Source organism: Lasioglossum baleicum, chromosome 5 (genome assembly GCF_051020765.1).
Source record: "Lasioglossum baleicum chromosome 5, iyLasBale1, whole genome shotgun sequence".
Taxonomy (NCBI): Eukaryota; Metazoa; Arthropoda; class Insecta; order Hymenoptera; family Halictidae; genus Lasioglossum; species Lasioglossum baleicum.
The window spans coordinates 12,749,807-12,769,887 of NC_134933.1; the positions used below are offsets into that span (position 1 = coordinate 12,749,807).

At 39.6% G+C, this 20,081-nt stretch overlaps 1 protein-coding gene across 3 annotated transcripts in view; it reads left to right on the forward strand.

The window, feature by feature from the left end:
• The first annotated feature begins 286 nt into the window (after positions 1 to 286).
• The window catches only part of Kair1d (Kainate-type ionotropic glutamate receptor subunit 1D), a 319,596-nt gene continuing 299,801 nt past the window's right edge, over positions 287 to 20,081 (forward strand). The window contains exon 1 of one of the 3 annotated variants that reach the window (XM_076424118.1): positions 287 to 755. The gene's annotated coding sequence lies outside the window, so the exon portion shown is untranslated. The remainder of the gene's footprint in view (positions 756 to 20,081) is intronic. The other 2 variants (XM_076424117.1, XM_076424115.1) reach the window with 2 other exon arrangements.

Below are 20,081 nucleotides of genomic sequence, written 5' to 3' on the forward strand. Positions count from 1 at the left end.
CAGAGGGCCTTTCCCGTAGGATCGATATGGTAGTGGGGAGTCGGCGAGAGGAGGAACAGAGATGAACGGTCTCGTAAAGGCTGCAGCGCGAATGAAATAGCGAACGGGAACGTTGCGCCGGTGTGCACAGGGCTGAAAGAGGGAAAGGAACGATCAAGATGGAGAGGGAGAACGAGGCGGTGTGAAACGAGAGAAATAGAGGATCAGCTCGTGAGGGAATATTGGTGCAGAATCGGAGGAGATGAGGGCGCTACGGCAGGCGCGGCGGTTTCTATGTCGCGACATCGTTGCTACGAGCGGCGTCGGCGTCAGCGTCGGCGTCGGCGTCGTCGTAGCCGTCCTCGTTGCCGGCGAAAGCGGCACCAGACCGAACACGCAGCTGCCAAAGCCAGACTCCGCGGCTCGGTCCAGTTTGCCTTCCGCTCCCGTTTGGCATAGTACCGCGTCGAGGCGCCGCGTTCTCCGGATCCCGACGTGATACCGGAAATATCGTGTTCGTTTCGTTAACCGCGAATACATGGATACCGCCTTCACGAATCGACGCGATTCGCTCGCATAACCAGTGAATTATACTGTGACACGGGAATAGTCGTTCGTTTTGGGTGATTTTTATTCGAACCGTTTGCTACTCGAAGAGGTTACACAGGATCCTCGGAGCCACGGAGTCCGCTGACCCCCTAAGTCTCTTCTTCCTTTACCCCCTGAGGAGTCGCGTGATACTCGTCAGTGGTTCCTGGCCAACCTGATCGAAAAAGGTAGACGGTTTAACACTTTTCCAATGTACCGATCATCTGTTACGCGGTAGTGATACGTGACATCGATGTTGGGAATGTAATCCGTGGTGACGTTTGTTCGCCTCGGCTCGTGTGACACATTTTTACCCTTCCCTGCCGTTTCGGAGTCAATGAGTCGCGGCAGGATTTTAGGTTTCAAGAGAAATCGTCGCAGGAACGTGTTGATGGATGAGAGGTTTCTTTACACGCATCGAGGTCGCGAGTCTGTAATGTTCAACGACTGGTTCACTGATTCTGAATTGTTTTTGCCCCCGGGGATCACTCCGGATCAAGTTGTCTTCGCTCGGGGGAGTTTTTATGCGTTACCGTGAACCCTTCCACATATCCGCGGAACTGCACCGATTCTGTATTGTCGTTCCGTAGAATACGATGCAGATGTCGTAAATATGTTTTCACATTTGCCTCTGTGTTCCGGAGATCGGTGCACTGGCTCAGCTGAGCTGAGGCCACTGCTCCGCAAGACATTAGTGATGAAAAGTTTCGCTGTGCTGTTTGTGTCGTAACTGTCGTGTTGTTTGTGCTCAGTTCTATTGTTCTTTTAATCAATGCAATCACATTTGCTTCGCATAAAATTGACGTTTTGAACATGATGGACGTTAATTAATTTTTCTAAATTAAATGTTTCCTATAGTTTCTTGTAGTGTACATTAAAATGAATAAAGTTTGCTATAATAATAATTACAACGCTCCCGCAGTGCTCCTACATGTTTTGTAGTGAAAAGTATTCAGTCTCAGCATCTTTATTTTTCAGTCCACAAACCTTAAACATTTAAACATTTTAAATTTGGCAAGTGTGTGCAGATTCGACACTGTCAACCAATTGATGCAATTAAATAACGAAGCTATCATGCGTGGGCATGCTGACACCAATTAAAAACATAAATACAATTAAACTGTTTTTATGTAACAACAAAAACATTTTACCTCGCAACGAAACGAAATACGAGCTTAACAGCCACTGTTAAAGAACGCCCAATTAAAAGCGCAAATATAATTGATCTATTTCCATCTAACAAGACAAACAATTAAAAAAAATAAGCTTCATGACATACGAGGGTGTGACGCAATTCTTCTGTGGTGTATCTTTAAAAATTAATTTCATTCATAATAAAGTTGCTTGAATCGAACTTTCTTTGTACTGCGATTCGATTATTAATGGACTCTATTAACCTTTCGTAGTCGGAGCTGTTTTAACTAGAAAATTAAACATTTCTTCTTTTTTTCCATTTTAACTAGAAAATTAAACATTTCTTCTTTTTTTTCTATTTTAACCAGAAAATTAAACATTTCTTCTTTTTTCCATTTTAACTAGAAAATTAAATATTTCTTCTTTTTTTCTATTGCAATTAGGAAATTAAACATTTTCTTCATTTTATGGATAGGAAATTGATATAATACCTCATCAAATACTTAAATGTTTAGTAATTGGTTAGATAGCAACATATTTAAGAAATAGTTCAAGAAATAATTTACTAATTACAATTACCTCGACTTTGTGGGACTTATCGAGGCAAATTATTCGGCAATCAACATGTTGAAGAATGTTCTGACGCACATAAGGAACTTAGTTGAGCTCGGAGCGAGCTTCCTGTTAACAGGTAGATCGCAGCAACCAATTTCCTTGAACAAACAGTAATGTGTTCACAGACGTCCGATTACATCAAATAATAATAAACCGACAGTAACTAGTCACAGAACAACCGATTGAATCGTTCTCCCTGCTTGTCCATCAACGTTATACGGAGGACCATAATGTTGACAGAGCTATGTGTCTTGTCGGGCTAAAAGCTTTTTTGTACCAAAGGAAGCTGTGGAGAGCAAACATTTATATCCCGGAAAGTAAACCCTGGCATGGAGAATATGATGGATGACGTGACTGTATTAATCGAACGCTGATACAACGATCTCGTCCAAGAACCAATCGAAACCATAACGGAGAAACTCGTTTCAATTTTCTGGGAGAAAAGGTGAATCAGGGTAATCCCAGGTAGCTGTACGCCGGGCGGCGTCTTCGGAGGAAACTCGTCGATGCATCCCCATGAATAAATCACGTGGAGTATCCCGATGGTCGAAACCCATTAGTCTCCTCGTAAAAAGTGGCGGAAGCGGAAAGGAATAGGATGTATTACCCGTTCTCGTACCATGATTGCAGGAGGTGGGCGGTAAAAAGCGCGGCTTCCACCGTGAAATCCTATGTAAATATAGGTGCACACGGGTGTCTCATTTAAATCAGTCCGCCCGAATACCTACGAAACCGCTGACGACCTCCTGAAGTGTCGCAAACAAAAAGTGAACCGTTTCGTGGGGCGTATAATTTGATGGAGGTAGTTGTTCCACGGAGGGGAAGCCTTTTGTTAGATAGATTTCTGTTTTTTAATGTGTCGGGCGGTGCTCATAAAAAAAAGATTTCACAAATAATAATAATTTAACAAAATTAAACAAAAAAAAAAAAATAATATCGAATTTAAACAACACGATTGCGAACTTTATTAATATTGACGAACACAAAATGCCTGTTCCTCTTGCGGCGAAATTTTTATTTTTTATGAGCTCTATTCAAACGAAAACTTTTGCTATCAGGAACTTGCTTTGTCTGTTCCCATTGCGATTTAAACAATGGAAACTTTTTTTTTTTAAAAAAAAGCTCTATGGTCCGTGTTTTCAATAGAACCTATAAAAAAGTTCTATACCACTTTCAATCTCAGTATAACAGTACTCCACGCGATATCTGAATGAACGTGCCTCTCAAATTAATATGTTTTAGCTGTAAGCTACTCTTTTATAAGAAATCACAAATGACAATCGAGTCTCTGGGTTCCTCAAGGGGATGAATTTGTCACATATATCGAGGGTGTGCTTGAAAACCATTGAATTGTCGCCTGCGACATCTTGCAGCGTGATCGATAGTTAGATGTTTGAGAGCGGGCTGGTTCGGAAAGGACACCCTGTATGGATGGGAACGCGTCGACCACACGCCGAAGCTGAATTTACCGTTTTACAGGACCGCTTTGCATTCCAATGAATATTAATCGAATGCAATTATTAAACGCAAATTGGAACTCAAATAACCGGCGTTTCTGAGTCCCGATGCTGTGCCTCTATACTCTCGTAGCCTTCACGGAATTGCCAGACACTCTTGCCAGGTCCTCTGTTCTCTAGCTATGCGCGCACCACCGCCCACGAACTCGCTTTGGAAATCCGTTCGTATGCCTGGCAAAGTACTGCAGGATCCCCTTCGTTCGCATCATCGGGATTTTCTAGATCGGATAGCAACCGCGTTGCTCGCGAGTAACTTTTCTTCCTCTCTCTTCATCGTGCTCGTGCTCTTCTTTATAGATGAACTTCCATCTACACTCCTGCTCATAAGTGTTAGGACAGTTATCAGGTGATTAGGACAGTGATACTGCGGATCTTTATGCATTTATGGCATCTGAAAATTTTCGACAAATGTTGGAATGTAAAATTCGATAGAATTTGGTACGATTTTTATTTATTCCGGATCTACAAGGGCTGCTACCACTGAAAATAAGATTTTATTTAATTCGATTTTCTCTTAAAATTTACCTACAAAAATTGAAAATTGCATGAACATCCGCAATGTAATGATCATATTTGTATTCAACTGTGTAAAAATGAAATAATCGTTGAAGGATACGAACAAATTTTTCCTTATTCAAAGGTTTACATGTCAGGGAAAGGATGCGGCACTCATATATTTAAAATCTTATCAAGAAATAAGAAAATCACTATTCTTGACATCCGCGTGATCAAATTTTTCATAGTTTCTGTTGTTATATTATTCCATTCTTGTTCCAAAACATTCCATAAATGTGTTTTCGAAGTACGACAGAAGTTTCGTACCTGTCTATCGGGTTCAAATCTGGTGATTGGAGTGGCCATTTCATAATTTTTAATGAATTATTACTAGACTGCGGATCTTTATGCATTTATGGCCTATGCAAATGTTCGAAAAAGGCTAGAATATAAAATTGGATACAATTTTGTACAATTTTCGTTTGTTCTGGATCTACAAAGGCTGTTCCCATTAAAAGTAGGATTTCATTTCACTCCACTTTCTTAAAATTTGTCGATGAAAATTGGAAATTGCATAAACATCTGCACAAAACAGGTGTTTTGGATCATTATCATTATATTTATATTATGTAGTTAATACAGAAGAGTTAAAGGTTCATAATCTATTTGAAATACGAAAGTTTTACCAAAACGCAGAGGTGTCCTAAGACTTATGAGCTGGAGTCTACGTGGGCAGATAGCTCGAAGGGAAACTCGTGTTCTCTATAATCGTTTTTCTTTTATCACTCCCCACCCCTGCTTTATTTGTCCGATATCTTGCGCGTCGGCTGCAAAATTTGTGGAATGTCTGTTTCGACTTCGTCCCGAAGATCCATTAATTCTCGTCCATCAATCTTCCCAGTCGCCGGCGTATTTTCCGATCAACAAGTGCCGATCGATAATCCGTGGATCACAGTTTTTTTCGACGTTCTCGCCGTCCACGTGATTTACTTCTGCGCTTTCGACTGTCTCTTTTCGTTCGAGCAATTTGACGGAATGCGCAGCCGGATTATTAATCGAAAAGAGAATGACGCTCGCCGAGGATTAGCAGAAATATAAAACGTTTAAGCTTTATGCCAATACCAAAAATTCTCTACCATTTCGAATACCACTGTACCGCGTATAGCTCGCATTTTCCGATGTGAATAAATGTATAATTATTGGAAAATTGGAAATCTATAGGAATTTTGGCAACGAAAACGTTTGTCGAATTCAAAAAACAAATTCGGAGTTGGCATGCACTATTCGAATTCAGAATATTGTTCCAAGTAAAAAAGTAGCAGTTCGAATTTTTGAGAATTCAAGAAATGACGGAACTTTAACAAAAAATATTCGTGCTGTCTTATTTAATAATACATTTTACTCTATTTAATAATGTGTGTATGGTTAAAAAAGATACTGTTGAAGTGTCCAACGAATTTTTCTACGGAATACTTGAGTATTGATTGCAAGACACTTTGAAACATTTATTAAACGTGTCAGTTTTAATATATTGAAAGCAATCCGTAGCGTCTGTTACACAAAGTTGCTTCTAATTACTTTAACCAGGCTATCGATAGTACGTAAAAAGCTCGTCGCAAATTACTTGGAACTACCGGGATGTGTTTTCAATTTATCGAACATCAGTTTCCACTCTGGACTTTGCTTAATACTTTAAGAATATTGGCCTATTATCGGCACCTGTCGTCACTTATCGCTGCGGCACAGTCAGCAAGTGTAATTTCGCTTAGCTTTTAACGCAGTCGTTACCAGAGTTAGAGCCGTATAAAAAGGACGTTCCGGTTAATTAGTTGACTTCATGGATTAACGTTATCTGTAGATCATAGTTAATGATGTTTGACGGCGTTGCTAATCTGTTTGAATAACATGCGGACTCGCTCTTGATATAACTTCAATCGTACTTCCACATAATTTAAATATCATCATTGACTACAAGTTTTTATCAAATGATAGGTAGTGTGAGATTTATATTGTAATAATTTATCAATAAGAAAATAGAAAATACATTTTTTAAATTGCCTGTGAATAAAAAAGATGTTAAATGTCCTCAATATTCTCTACAACTGTCTTGTTTGGACTCTGGATCCAAACTACTTCAACTACTAAAAAGAAAATAAAATATTGGTTTGGAAAATAAGTTCGTTCGGTGTTTTACATTGGTATAAATCACAAAAACCGAACGAACTTATTTGCCAACCCAATAGTTTGATATGCAGGGTGGACCACGAAATGTGCTCAGCATTAAGATTTTTATGCGCGATTACACTGTCCAATAAATTTCAACTTTCTTTTGACGTTTGGATTTTCTCTATGCGATTCTTATAGAATTTCTTGCGCTGATTCCGAATCTGAGCTTAATTTTTCTAGACGCACAGTTTTTGAGAAATTTGGGTATAAACATGTTTATACATTCATAATGTATTAATATATAAAAGTCTACAGAATCTTTTGCTGTAAAGAACAATTTAAAATCTTTTATAATAACATCAGAATATTTGTTTAAAGTTGAAAAATATGCCTTTCTTTCAAAGTCTCGAAAACTGTGCGGTTAGGGCAAAAATTAAGGGCAGATTCGAAAATAATGCAAAAAACTGTATAAGAATCGTACAGTGAAAATCGAAACGTTTTCTAGCTGTTGGACAGTGTTATTAGTATGATGTATGCTGTATATTACAGAGAAAAATGTAAGGGGATGAAGAAAATCATTCTTTTAAAAGGGGTCGATGTAGCAAGAAGGTTGGGAACACCTAGCCTAGACTAATATTAATTGTAACACTGTTAAATATAATTGCAAGAAAAAAGTAGATCCGCCTACTTTACCTCCTACTCTGAAGACCGCGATCTCCGATCTAGCATGACGTGGCCAATCCTCTTCCGTCGTTCAGAACACATGCGCATATGAATCGAAGAAATGATACTAGTCAATCGAGCACTGATCGGTGCGAATTTAACAAGGGACTTCACTGAACCGTTGTCAGCGCGCGGGCGCGCGAGGCAGGGTGGAGGACTATCAATTTTGAAATGGGCACCGCAACAATTTCGACGACACGGTCCCCGGCCGAATCAAACGCGGTCCCGGCTACGCGTTAATGAATTTCACGCGGTGTCGTCGTGTCCGATAGTTTCCGCGTGCATGGAGAAACGTGTGCGCGGGGCTCGGCATGCCTTGTGCAATTTCCAGCCAGGATAGAAATTACCGGGTTCACCGGTGTGAAAAAGTGTCGCTGGTAACCGTGTGCACGGTGGTGTGAGGTGGTTGGAGGAAGGTAGAGGGTTGCGAAAGAGAGAGAGAGAAAGCATAGTCGAGGTGTGTAAATTAAGTAATGAGTAGACAGCGAATCGTTATGCATTTATGGGAAAAATTACTAGGCGTAATTTCAAACAGTAAATATATTATAAAAATTTGAAGATACTGTTACATTGTTTTCAACCTGTTGGACATATTAACACTTTACCTACCGAAAGCCTATCGATAGGATTTTTAATAATTCTACTGTACCAAAAGAAAGCATAGAAATTTTATTTTACATTGCAATCTTAATTATGAAACTACTAGATGACGTTATTGAGGGTGACTTGTTAGTTCACAATGAAAATTAGTGTCACTGTTGAAGGTTCTATTAAAAAGTGTTTAGCCATGAACCATAGACTTTTAAAAATTATGCAATAATCACCGGTCTGTGTTAAGAAAGGAAATAAATCTCTATTTCACTCTAATTTCTAGTAATTCACATAAAAATTGTTTTTGACCGTGATTTTTATGAAGCAGTTAATGTATCCTATGCATTGGAAAAACCGAAATTATTACCGGTAAATACAGGGTGTCCCAAAATTCCTGCACATCCCGGAAATGGGAGGTTCCTGAGACCATTTCCGGGATGTGCAGAAATTTTGGGACACCCTGTATATAATATTATAAATAACCAAAAAATACCGGTATAAGTCCCTGTTTTGAGGGAGACAATATTGAATTGTAATTCTATTCGAATAAAAAACTTGAAAAAAATCAGTCTCATTATTTTATTTATTTACACACCTTGTAAGTAAGCTTTCGCGAGCAGTAGCGCGGGGGTAAATAGGAGGTCGCGGGCGAGACACACCGGGCTAATTTCGGAAATTACGGGATACGCATGGGCGAAATTAGTATTCCATTGCGGCGTTTAATTCGCCACCCCCTGGAATCGCGTGACCGAAGAAGATACGCCCATCTCGCGCGCTGCCGACTGTTTACTCCGCGTCACTCGACGATATTAACAAGCCATTTGCGGCTCTCCTCGATTCCATCGCCGGGCAATATCTGGCAAGCTGACGTTTCAACTCCTCCGCCCCCGCGCGTTATCGACCGGGAACATTGTTTTTACACGTGGAGCCCGCGGGAACCGGCGCGGAGGGAAACCGAACATTTTATCCGTCTTTATTGCTCAATTTCGGCGGTACGTTTTTCCACGGTGTGCTTCTTGCCACCTCGCCATCGATTCCCTACGGATATAATTGAAAGCACAGAAATATACCTGTTGGAAGTTTGTTCCGGCGATAAATCGGCCGATTTATCGGGAGGTGAACAGATCGAATTCAAGGCGGACAGAGAACGCGGCAACGGCGCGCAACCTTGCACTTTTAAAGCTAGTTACCTCACTCAAAACCCGCATCACGTCGTCGTTTATATCGACCGGCCGAATGAATGTCTTAGAGTTAAATCCTTCGATAATTAAACGTTCGGCTATGGAGAGAGAGAACGAGTGCTTCAGGCGGCGCGGCGTCTGGCGCCGGCCAATCCCATAACTCCGCGTAACATATCGATTTTACGTCCCGAAAGCCGCACACGATCTACAATCCTTCCTTCCTTCCTTCCTTCCTTCCGGCCTTACATAGTTGCCGCGAATTATAGCGCGACGCGACTCGCTGTTGTACGTGGCTCGCGAGCAAACAGTTCCAATTGCGTGAACAGCGCTGTTCCGAACCGCCATCCGGAAGGCACGCTCCTGGACAAATCGACAGGACTCTTGCTCGAGGCCGGAAAATTTCACGCTGTCTCATAACAGTCACCCACAGTTATTTAAATTTTATAGTGTTACAATTACTCAGTCTGTAGAAACTTTCCCGAAATACCTTATTCCTCACTAAAAAGGGACATTACCCAAGTGTAACACGCCGATTTTAATGAAATTTACCCAGGGTATAGTTTGCTGAAAAATATTTGACACGTATATTTTTTTTAGTTGCTGATATTCGTGTTAAGGAGGTGAAAATAGCGAATTTGCTAAAGGGGAACTAGGACGATGATTTTGAAAAAATTTTAAATTTGAATATCCCTAGTACCACAAAAATATTCTACATACTCGGGTGTGGATTGAACCGATCCTTAAATCAGTGTTTAATTCGCTCGTTCTGCACACATTAGGAGAAAACACTAAAATTAATTTTTAAATTGATATTTCCTTCACAGGGCGAGTTCTATAATTAAATTTATCTTTACACACTGAAAATATGAACAATGATCAAACAATTCTTGGCTATGTCAGGATTTTTGGCTTTGCTCACCTGGAAGAAGGTGAGGGGGGCGCAAAGTCAGCATAAAACTAAGGAAAACGAAGTTCGCCGGTTTCGAAATCGGCCGGGTGCGTGCCGCCACGATTCCAGAGCTTCCCTTTGCGACCGCCTAGCGCGACGAGCGCCGAAAGAGCTTAATTGAATTTCTCTTAATTAACTGCCTTCGCGGCGCTACGATAATTGCGACGCACGAACTCCCCCCATTACCGTAATTGTGGGTCTAATTAATGTAGTCCCGGTGTTCTACGCGGACCCTGGCCTCTCAGCCGGGAAGCAGATTAAATTTTTGACGAAACGTTTTCAGGGACAACAGGACAGGTCTACGTTGTGTACCCTGATGTTTGAGCTGCCTCTCCGGCTTGTCCGTCTGCTCCCTACGGAGCTGAGGTTCTTTAACACTGTGGTCTGGTCAAGGCTGATGTCACAAATACCTACACGCAGAGCATTTTTAGAAGGGTTTGCGGGCTCGTGTTGTACAGCTTTTGAGGAGCGGCAGTTTATACAGTGTCTCACGCAATTATTTTAATTCCCCCAAAGTACGAATAGCTTTTTGGTGGGCCAAATATTGGGTTGGTAAGAAAGTAATTTCGGTATTTTAATGTGAAATAGAGCCTAATTTTGTTATTCAAGCAATGAACCTGAATGAATATGATATTTTCCCTTTAGTTCGATGATCTTTTGACAAAAAGAATAAATAAGAAAATATTTTATTCATTAAAGTTCATATTCTTGAATAAAGAAATTCGGTTTTATTTCACCATGGAATACCGAAATTACTTTCTTGCCAACCCAATATTATATGTATAATGAAATATTGAAGCAATTGACAGTTGCACATCATATATATCAGTAATAACGAGATTTGCATTCGGCTGGATCCGCAAAGCAAATAGTCACAGTCGATTTTTACAACGTTTTTACCCGAGCCTGTAATGACAATTTGAAAAATATGTTTTGTATATTGCAATATTGCTATGACAAAAAATGGTGGAGCTGCAAACGAATAAAAATGGTGGACATTATAGTTTTTCATGATTTTCAGCCTTTCACATGTATGTAACTGATATAAATCTACGAAAGCTGTGTCACCATAACAAGTTTTGTCAGTTTTAATATTTATTCAAATTCTTTTTATAAATAAATGTCAGACACATCGTTGTCACCGATTTGTTATATTTTAATATGCTTCTCTGTTCGTAAGACAGTTTTTCAACATTTTCTACAGTCAGTAAATCAGTCGGTAAATGAATCGTGTGTTGCATGTGTTTATCCTTTTTCAAACATCAATCAAAGAATTGAACATTTAAATAATCTAATATCGCGTGGTGCAATTTGGCGGAATAATCGTCTTTTTCAAATATTTAACAGACTTTGTACCAAATAAATCCTTAATTATTGGTTCGTTGGTCGTTAACCATATTTCAATATAATATTTGCATGAATCAATTTGTAACGGACAATTTAACGGGGAACCAATTCCGCATAAAATATGCATGCACAAAATTGCGATAATTAATGGGTCTTTGTATTTTGCACTCGTTACACAACACAAGTGAACGTTATTAATTTCAGTGGAACATAACGTTTCTTCGGTTAACTCAACTGGAAAATTTATGCACTTGCATGTGTATGACATGCCGCGAGTAAGTATGGTGTTTTAATGATATTATGATCATTACAAAACGGCATTTCTGTAATCAATGACTACATATGCTTTTGAAATGAAAATGAACGAACTTACGAAATGACCTGATATTTAGACGAACAGAATTGCTAAATCATTCAGGCTCCGTACGTCAAGCGTCAAGAAGTAACTTTCGAGATTAATCAGAATTAACGATTCATAACAGAGGAAAAATAAACGACAAGTACACGCTGTCACGTACAAGACCAGATTGAAGCACATGCTAAAGAACACTGCTAGCAAGGGCTCGGTGAAGATGTTCCTTGGAAAGACGCAGTGCTGATTGTGCAGATATGAAGAACCTGCGAATGACATTCGAGGGTGGTAGAATAGACGATAGTGGGATGGGATCGGTCGTAGATCCCGAACAATCGTAAGAGACTAGGAAAAGTCAGAGGACTCGGTGAGAGTATTCAAAGTGTGACTGCCCAGTCGACGAATCTCAAGATCATGGGTTCGTGTCCCTCGTGTCCAGTTCCGCATATTTCCCAAGTTCCAGAAAATAAGTCGATTATTCGCAGTTTGGTTTTCCAGTATTAAATCCTGTGGATCTTCATGCCTTGGATCCACATATTATTTTACAGACCTCAGAGTAAAAGAAGCTAGTTAGCCTCTTAACTGTGGAATTTAGTTTTAAAAATTCCCCACAGAGAGAAGAGTGCGGAATTAAAATCAAGCAATGACGAGTTTAAACGTCGAACGGAGGGCAAATGGTCCTATTAAAACGAGGTAGGATTACATTTTTGTTCGATAGAAAATTAACAATTCATTCTTGAAAAGGTTACTGTTATTAAGAACTTAAAAATTGTCAAAAAATAGTAAAATTCATAAACAAGAAAAATTAAAGAAAAAAAATGATTCTAAGAAATTCAATCGATTTCAGTGTGGTATTTTTCAAAGCAAGGTACATACCACACAAAGTGGCACTTCGCAGATCACACTGGCGATACGTGGAACGCCGCCATAAAAATACATAGCATATTCTTATTACAATTTATTGAAATTTCGAGTTTTCATAGCCAATGGCAATTTTTTATTTTACACAACGAGTATACACTTCAACCGCACCGCAATAGAGATTTGGATTCACGTGTATATACACGTCGAACGCAGTTAACTGGTTAATAACACAGTGTCCTTTATTTGTCAAAAATCGCTGGACAAGAAAATGAAATACGTCGAGACGTGTAAACAGCTTTATCTCCGACACACGGCGACTGGTGACCTGACAGTGAAAGGGGAAAAAAGGCACGGGTTCGATCGTATATTTCACGGGCCGAATGAAAACCCCCGAAAGGAATGAGGAGACTAGCGCTGCACAGTACAGTCGATATATACTTTCACGAGAGAACGAATAGAGGAACCGTCGTTCGACGAGAGTCTAGTACGAAATGGACGATTACACCGAGCGTTGTATAGTCGACGCGGAACGAGAGATTTATGGGACCGCAGGAATTGTGCGGCAGGTAACTGGAACGAGAAAAAAAAAGCGAAACTATTCTCGCTCGGTGAGTTTCCCTATTTCTAGATACTTTGCCGAAGTGCCTGTGTATGCTAACCCCGCTGGATGGCTACTTGCTGGTGCCCGTGTAGATTCAAGCACCCTCGCCGCGATTGTATTGCATACGTAATTATGCGACGATTCGGAGAAACTTTGCGCACACAACTACAGTAAGTTATGTATAATACTATCGTATTTTCCCGTGCTACTTGTCGCATTGAAGGGGTGAAATCAGCCCTTGAAAAAATTTCAGTATTTTCTTTTTCCTGAAATATCTCGAGAAGTGATGTTAAACAAGAGTTGAAACGATCTTGCGTGGTATTATTGTGTCTATCAAACTGTATTAAAAGAATTGTTTAAAATTCATTTTCTTTTCTGAGAATTTAAAAAAATTTTCTTGAGTGATCGCGTTACCAAGTCAGGATTAAATAAAGCTTCTAAAATGTTGGTGATGTGAGACCTCAAAGTTGTAAACTGTTATGCAATAATCCTGTGGGATTAGCAGAAAATGTTGAGCATGAGTCTGTAAATCGCGCCGTTTTGCGAGACCATCTAGCGCGAGTCTATGTAACGCGGGACTATTATAAATTTGAAATAATTTTGAACGATTTTAAAACCGAAATGTGAATTTTATCTGGTTACACGAACCCCTTCAAGTTAATATAACGGTATTGCAATATCTCACGAGTTTCCATTTTATTTAAAATAACTCACTCGCTCTCATGTTTTTTTTTATTACATACAAATATTAAAAATACGTTACGGGGAAGAATTACTAATTTCCGGAGCATTACTCCACGCTGTATGATTTTAAATAACAGCACGCGTAGAATTAATTTCATTTTATTTACATGAAACGCGAGATTTCAGCGATGATAAATATGTGACGCTGGTAACGAATATTCTACCATTTATTTATTGGTTCATTTATCATCAGTATAATAAAGAGAGATGGTTGCAGATGATTAGAGCTTTAAAATGAGTCCAAATTTATTATTATACCATTCTTTTAAATATTTATGGACAATTTTCGAATGTCATAACAAGTTTCGAAATGAAAGGGTGCGGAGCACTTTGGACCCGAAATAGTTAACACATTACCTACCAGTGATTATTCCATAATTTTTGAAGGTCTATGGTTTATGGCTGAGGATGTTTTAGAAGAATCCTTCAATAGCAACAGCAATTTTAATCATAAACGAACAACCCACCCTCAATATCAAAATCCAATCATTTCCTTCGGGATTATTGTGTAAAAGAAGGTTTTTAAGCTTCTATTTCGTGCAGTACAATTATTGGAAAGCCTATTAATAGGCTACCGGTAGGTAAAGTGTTAAAGACAATAGGCTGCGTTCGAGGCGACGAAATAGTAGTCCGATAAAAGTTGTCATTGCTTATCTGGTTTTGGAATTGTGCACCGCAACAGGAGATTCCGGCACGGAACGGTGCATGTTCACGGGAAGTTAACAGCGTCAGACGTTCGTAGTGTCATTGACGTGTCGGCGGCGCTAGTATCGACGAACATTCTGTCGCGTCGTAAGTGTGAGAGACGTTGATTTAAATGGGGGCAGTAATCAACGCGCGTCGGTCGACCGTAAAAGCGTTGTTAAATGCACTTCCGCGCCGCCTCGAAAATAATCAGCGGCAAACAAATGGGTTCGTTTGATTGTTTAAGCCGAACAAAGACCCGTAAACTCTGTCTAACCGGTGCACGCGGCGCAACCGAACATGTCGGCTAATTAAGAGCGAATTTCGACCCCTCTTGACCCGTTTCGCAAACCTGAACACGGACACGCTGTACCCAGTCCCGGGTTTGTCGTTGAATTTTTACATCGTGCGACCAAGTAGCGACCGCGCGAAATAAATCAGAAAATCAATCTAGTTAATCAGGGGTGAAACGATCAAACGATTAGTCGCACTCCGTCGCCCCGGACATTTTCCCCAGGATTTATTTCCATTGTGGCGGCCCGGCTTTATTTTTCCGTCTTCGTTTTACCAGCGTTTTTAAAGTAACATCGCGATAACACGATCAAGTAACACGGTTCGGAATAACTCTTCTGTTTTCTACCGCTGAATCGTGAAACCGATCCGTGGAACGTGATACTCTTTTTTCTCATATTTTGACGCGAGCTCGCGTTGACGGTTTCATTCGCGTACGATTTATGGCTTTATCAAATGTAAACGTGTTTTTTTTTTAACGATGTGTATTAAAAGACAATTTAAATGTAACCCACGATCCCTTAATTTACTGAATATTCATGAATACGCACAGAGTGTCGATCATTTTGAAGGGATTTATGTTTTCCGCGTTGTAATTCGATGGATGGCCGGAGCGATAAACCACGCTATTCCACATATTCGAAATTACAAGTACAGTTCGTGCAATATTAGAGTGGTCGAAAATATTAAAAACGTGAAATCTGTTTTCTTCATAATATATTGATGCAATATTGAAATTGGATTTTCTCCATCATAAATCCAACTTGCTTTTTCCGAATGTGTCACACATGAAGTAGAGCTATCAATCCGAGAGCAACTGGCCAGATAAACAATACATTGAATGTTTGACTACACTATTTGTCAAAGAGACGCGTGGTGTAACCAGTTAGCGATCAGCCCGTATTTAATACGTTCCATTAGACTGTTCTTTTACCTGTCGGAAGACATTGTTTACTGGTGAAGCGTAATAGCATTAATGTGTACGTATGTATGTAAATACTGTTGGAATTTCGTGACGTTAACGAAGGCAGAACACGGTATTGTCGGTGCGTGCATTTAACGCTCGCTGTTGTAATTTACCGAGTGCCTGCGAACGATGCTATCCAACGTTTAATATGGAAGAAACGTTTATGTGTTCCCTGCATATGAGATACATTAAAAAATAAAAGAACTGTATACGTTCACGATAACGAATGGACACGGGAGCAACCGACCGAAAAGGATAAACGTCCGCATCCGAAAACACGCTCTTCCAGGCAGCAGTTTCAATTTGTCATTCACTGTCATCGACGTCTTCCTGGCGCCACGCCGCGGCAGCCAAAATTTTTCATAAGCTAATCCAGAAAATGTATGATATTCGTTATCATACATACAATATTCGTTAACATTTGCCAGCCGCGCGACCCGCGTTCGTTAAATATTTATTATATCGTGCACGCGGCAAGAAGCCTATAAAACAGTGGGGAAATGTTCCGATGAAAAATGCGAAAACACTTCCGGTCCGCCATATACATAATACTGTGGAGATTGACCGGAACTCCGCTAGAATTTTCTACAGTTTTGAACATTATAATGATTTCCAAATGTTATGTGACTAGGTTTAAGGGGGTTTTTCCAGGCTGCGCCTTCTCATTTCTAGATAATTCATGCGATGAGGTTTTTCAGTAGTCCAAAGCGCTAGATAAAAGATCAATCTAGGCGTAATTTAAATTATTCGGCAGCATGTAACTGTCGCAGCTTTATGAAAATAGCTACAGTGAAACGAATTAATATTCGGACGCTCTAAAAAAGACGATAACCTTTTTAATATTATACTATACGATTTGAACTTTTTTGGGAAGCTGGAGCAATTAGTTTACTACAGGATGTGAGAAGAAATTTTTTCAAAAATTGCAATTGATCGGAATTGTAGAAAAAATACTAGGAGTTGCATTTTACAACTTTTTTATGTGGGCCTATATTGAAAATTTAAAAATACGTTTTGTAGTGCTGTGAATAATGCAAATAATTCCTCGTAAACATAAAAATAGGATGTTTGAGGGCGATCGCGGCCTAGATTAATCTTTTATCTCTCTCTCCCTCTCTCTCTAGCGCTTTTGATTATTGAAAAACCCCATCTTCGCATTATCGAGAAATGAGAAGGCGCATCCCGCACCCTGGCAATCCTGGAAAAACGAGTCTATCCTTTTACAGAGAAATGATAAATAATGAACAGAGAGTAAAAATTTCGTAAAGTAAAGAAAGAATTAAAGAGCAGAGAAAAATGAATACCAAAAAAAGTCTTTACTGTCAATTCATAATAACGCTACGCGAGTACATAAATAAAAAGAATAAAACGCAGACAACCAAAATTGTTCATCTTTGAAAAATCGTATTTTGGCCAACTTTTCGAGGCAAATACTCGACTGTGCGGCCGCGCAATTTATCCATCGCGTCCATTTCTTCCAATTATACGGACCCTCTACAATTTTGACATTCGATATCGATTTCTCGACTGGGGATAATTAACACTTTTCTATTCTGTTATTCGCCAGCGCATTTGCATCCCATAGCATTCGGATGTTCGGTTAATGAAAGGACGATCGTGGCAATTGCCGGGCCACGGGTATATAATTTGCAGGTTCGAATGGTAATTAATCGCGTGACTTCGTTGCGCTGATATTGCCGTCGAATTATCGTCGGATTATTGAAATTTGACAAAATTCCGATGCGAGTCGCGCCCGCCCAACCGCCGGCGGACACACCCACTCGAATATTTGCGCTTTGTGCTGGCAAATATTTACGAATGTTAGAATCGGCTGTTGTCCTTGATAATAATGCGGCAGATGTTCGGCATCCGTGATCTCGGATAGTGATCGAGACACTTTTATCACCGCGGTGCCGGACAAGAATAATCATTTGAATACAAACAATCCAGGTGCATTTGCTTTTCGGTAAATCCTATCAGTTCGTTGCACAAATTTCGCGCGGATGTATTTCGCGAGGAAATCTTTGTATTTTGTCGGTAATTATTTCGTTTGTTTACTGGAAGTCTATGAAAGGAGATTAATAATGTTTCTTTACATAACAATTTGAAAAAAATGCTCAGAATGTTCCATTTGGATTAAATGATTAGTCAGCAAAAAATCATTGTTTGCAAGATTCGGAGTTCTATATGTATTGAGCAAATATTTCTGTCGATAAATTGCAAGCTTCGATAATAAATAAAATAATTGAAGGAAACATCAACGTCTCTCTTATTTATTTAATATTTAATAATACTTAAATCCGTTGACAGTTACAAGATCGGTGTCAATATTTTTAGAGAAGAATGTCCGAACAACTATTTTGCTGACGGAATTTTATTGGTAACGGAAACTTCGCAGCTATGTGTGCTTTATCGTGAAACTGTTCTCAATTTCAAAAGGATCTTCGTATTGTATTGATTTTACGTTATATCCTATGCTCTATGTATTCCCGCGAACATTTGACGAAATTCAAACAGTTGGTCATACTGAATACACCAAATAGTATTATCGGAGTATGGACGTGCATTTACCATACACGGAATGTGTGTTTGAATTTCCGTCTAAGATTCTATTTCAATGGCGGCATGTTATATGTAACAAAGGGCGTTGAACGATGCGAGTTCGTTAACTAGATTATTTGAAAAACTGAATGCAGGCCATTAAACAAGAGATAAATTTTACTTGGAATTTAATGACGAGGCAACCTAGTTTCACATTGTGAATTAACTATTGCAACTATAAAATTCCGCGGTGACTCTCATTATAAAATGGATGAATTATTTTCTTTTTAACAATGTGCACGAGCGTTATAACTTTCGAGAAACGCGTTCCGTCGGTCGAGGTTTACATTATGTATTGTTAGCTCGAAAAACTTTCGAATTAATTCGTTGTTCAAATCACTGAAAATTAGTTTATGCATCTTGTACTAGGTGAACTGGCTAAAATGATATTAACTGTTTGTTCGCTGTAATTATTCATTTTCTATAAAGATTTAAAGAAATTTTTATGCTGCTTGTTTTAATATGTACGTTCTGTCGCTTTGATAGCCAGTTTGCGGAGGAAAACGTGAAAATTCTAAAAATTCTTCCATTAGATTGAATGAAACGCTTTGGTATCACCGACCATTCGCCTTCCGCCACGGAATATACGTTGTTTGATCTGCTGAAAAAAGCTAACTTTAACTGAAATTCTATTTCCACTAAGTACTCCCAATAAAGGGAGGTCAAAACCACCTGAAACACCAGCTATGGCTGTGCACTGCATATTTAGCGGATTAATTAAAAAGTGTTTTGCATGTAAAATGAACTTGAACGGGGAAACACATTGTGCTTTTTATCTACGATCCCCGGTAAAGGCAGCCGGCACGTCTAAATGGGTTGCTTTTATCTTTTATTTAAATTTGCTTTCAACTTTCCACTTAGTATATGGTCCACCACTATCCGCAATTATTTTCTATCTCCTTTAAACTGCCATTTCGCAATTAATATCGACCAGTTTTCCCATCGTAATTAAATACTTTCCACCCGCGGTATATATATATTTTCACGCATCAATTTCGAATTCAATTCTCACGTACACTTTTCATTCTTCGTGCACGGACCAATGGAAATTTATTTTTTATTTTCACTAGCTCAATTCTAATTTTATAATTAAATGAGTACCTCCCACATACACTACATTGAGAACGGTGTGTCTAATTCTGTATACTCAGATCCGTATTATTTGCGCGTATCGATTGACCAAATGTTTCCGTGTGCTTGCGCGGTAAGCATCCGGAGCTCGACTCGTTTCGCGGAATTACACATGCAAACAACAAAGGAGCGAGGGTATCTCGCAATCTCCGGTTAATTGCTTCGTTTCGCAACCTTCATCGGCAAACGGTTCCCTCTCCCGTCAATCGAGTCGCGCGGTACAGATACACCATCGGATTCGGAATATCACCGCAACCGAATTTCCTTGGTAGCCGCGGCCGACTTTTTCGCTGCTCGGTTCCCGATGAATACGTCCAACAACGCACGCCTGTTTCAATCAACGTACACGCCTGGAAGTCCATTCATTTATCCTTTCACGTGTCCCTCAAAAGTCCTACCGGCGGGCAACTGTTCACAAAGAATTCACCTGCAATTTCCGTTGTGGCGCGGCCCATTCGCGATAGAGAAGGCGGCTTTTCAATAAAGCGAAGCGTGACTTCTGCACAATGCCATTGCGTAGATACTGTACACACAACGTACATAGGGCACTCATCCCGATAG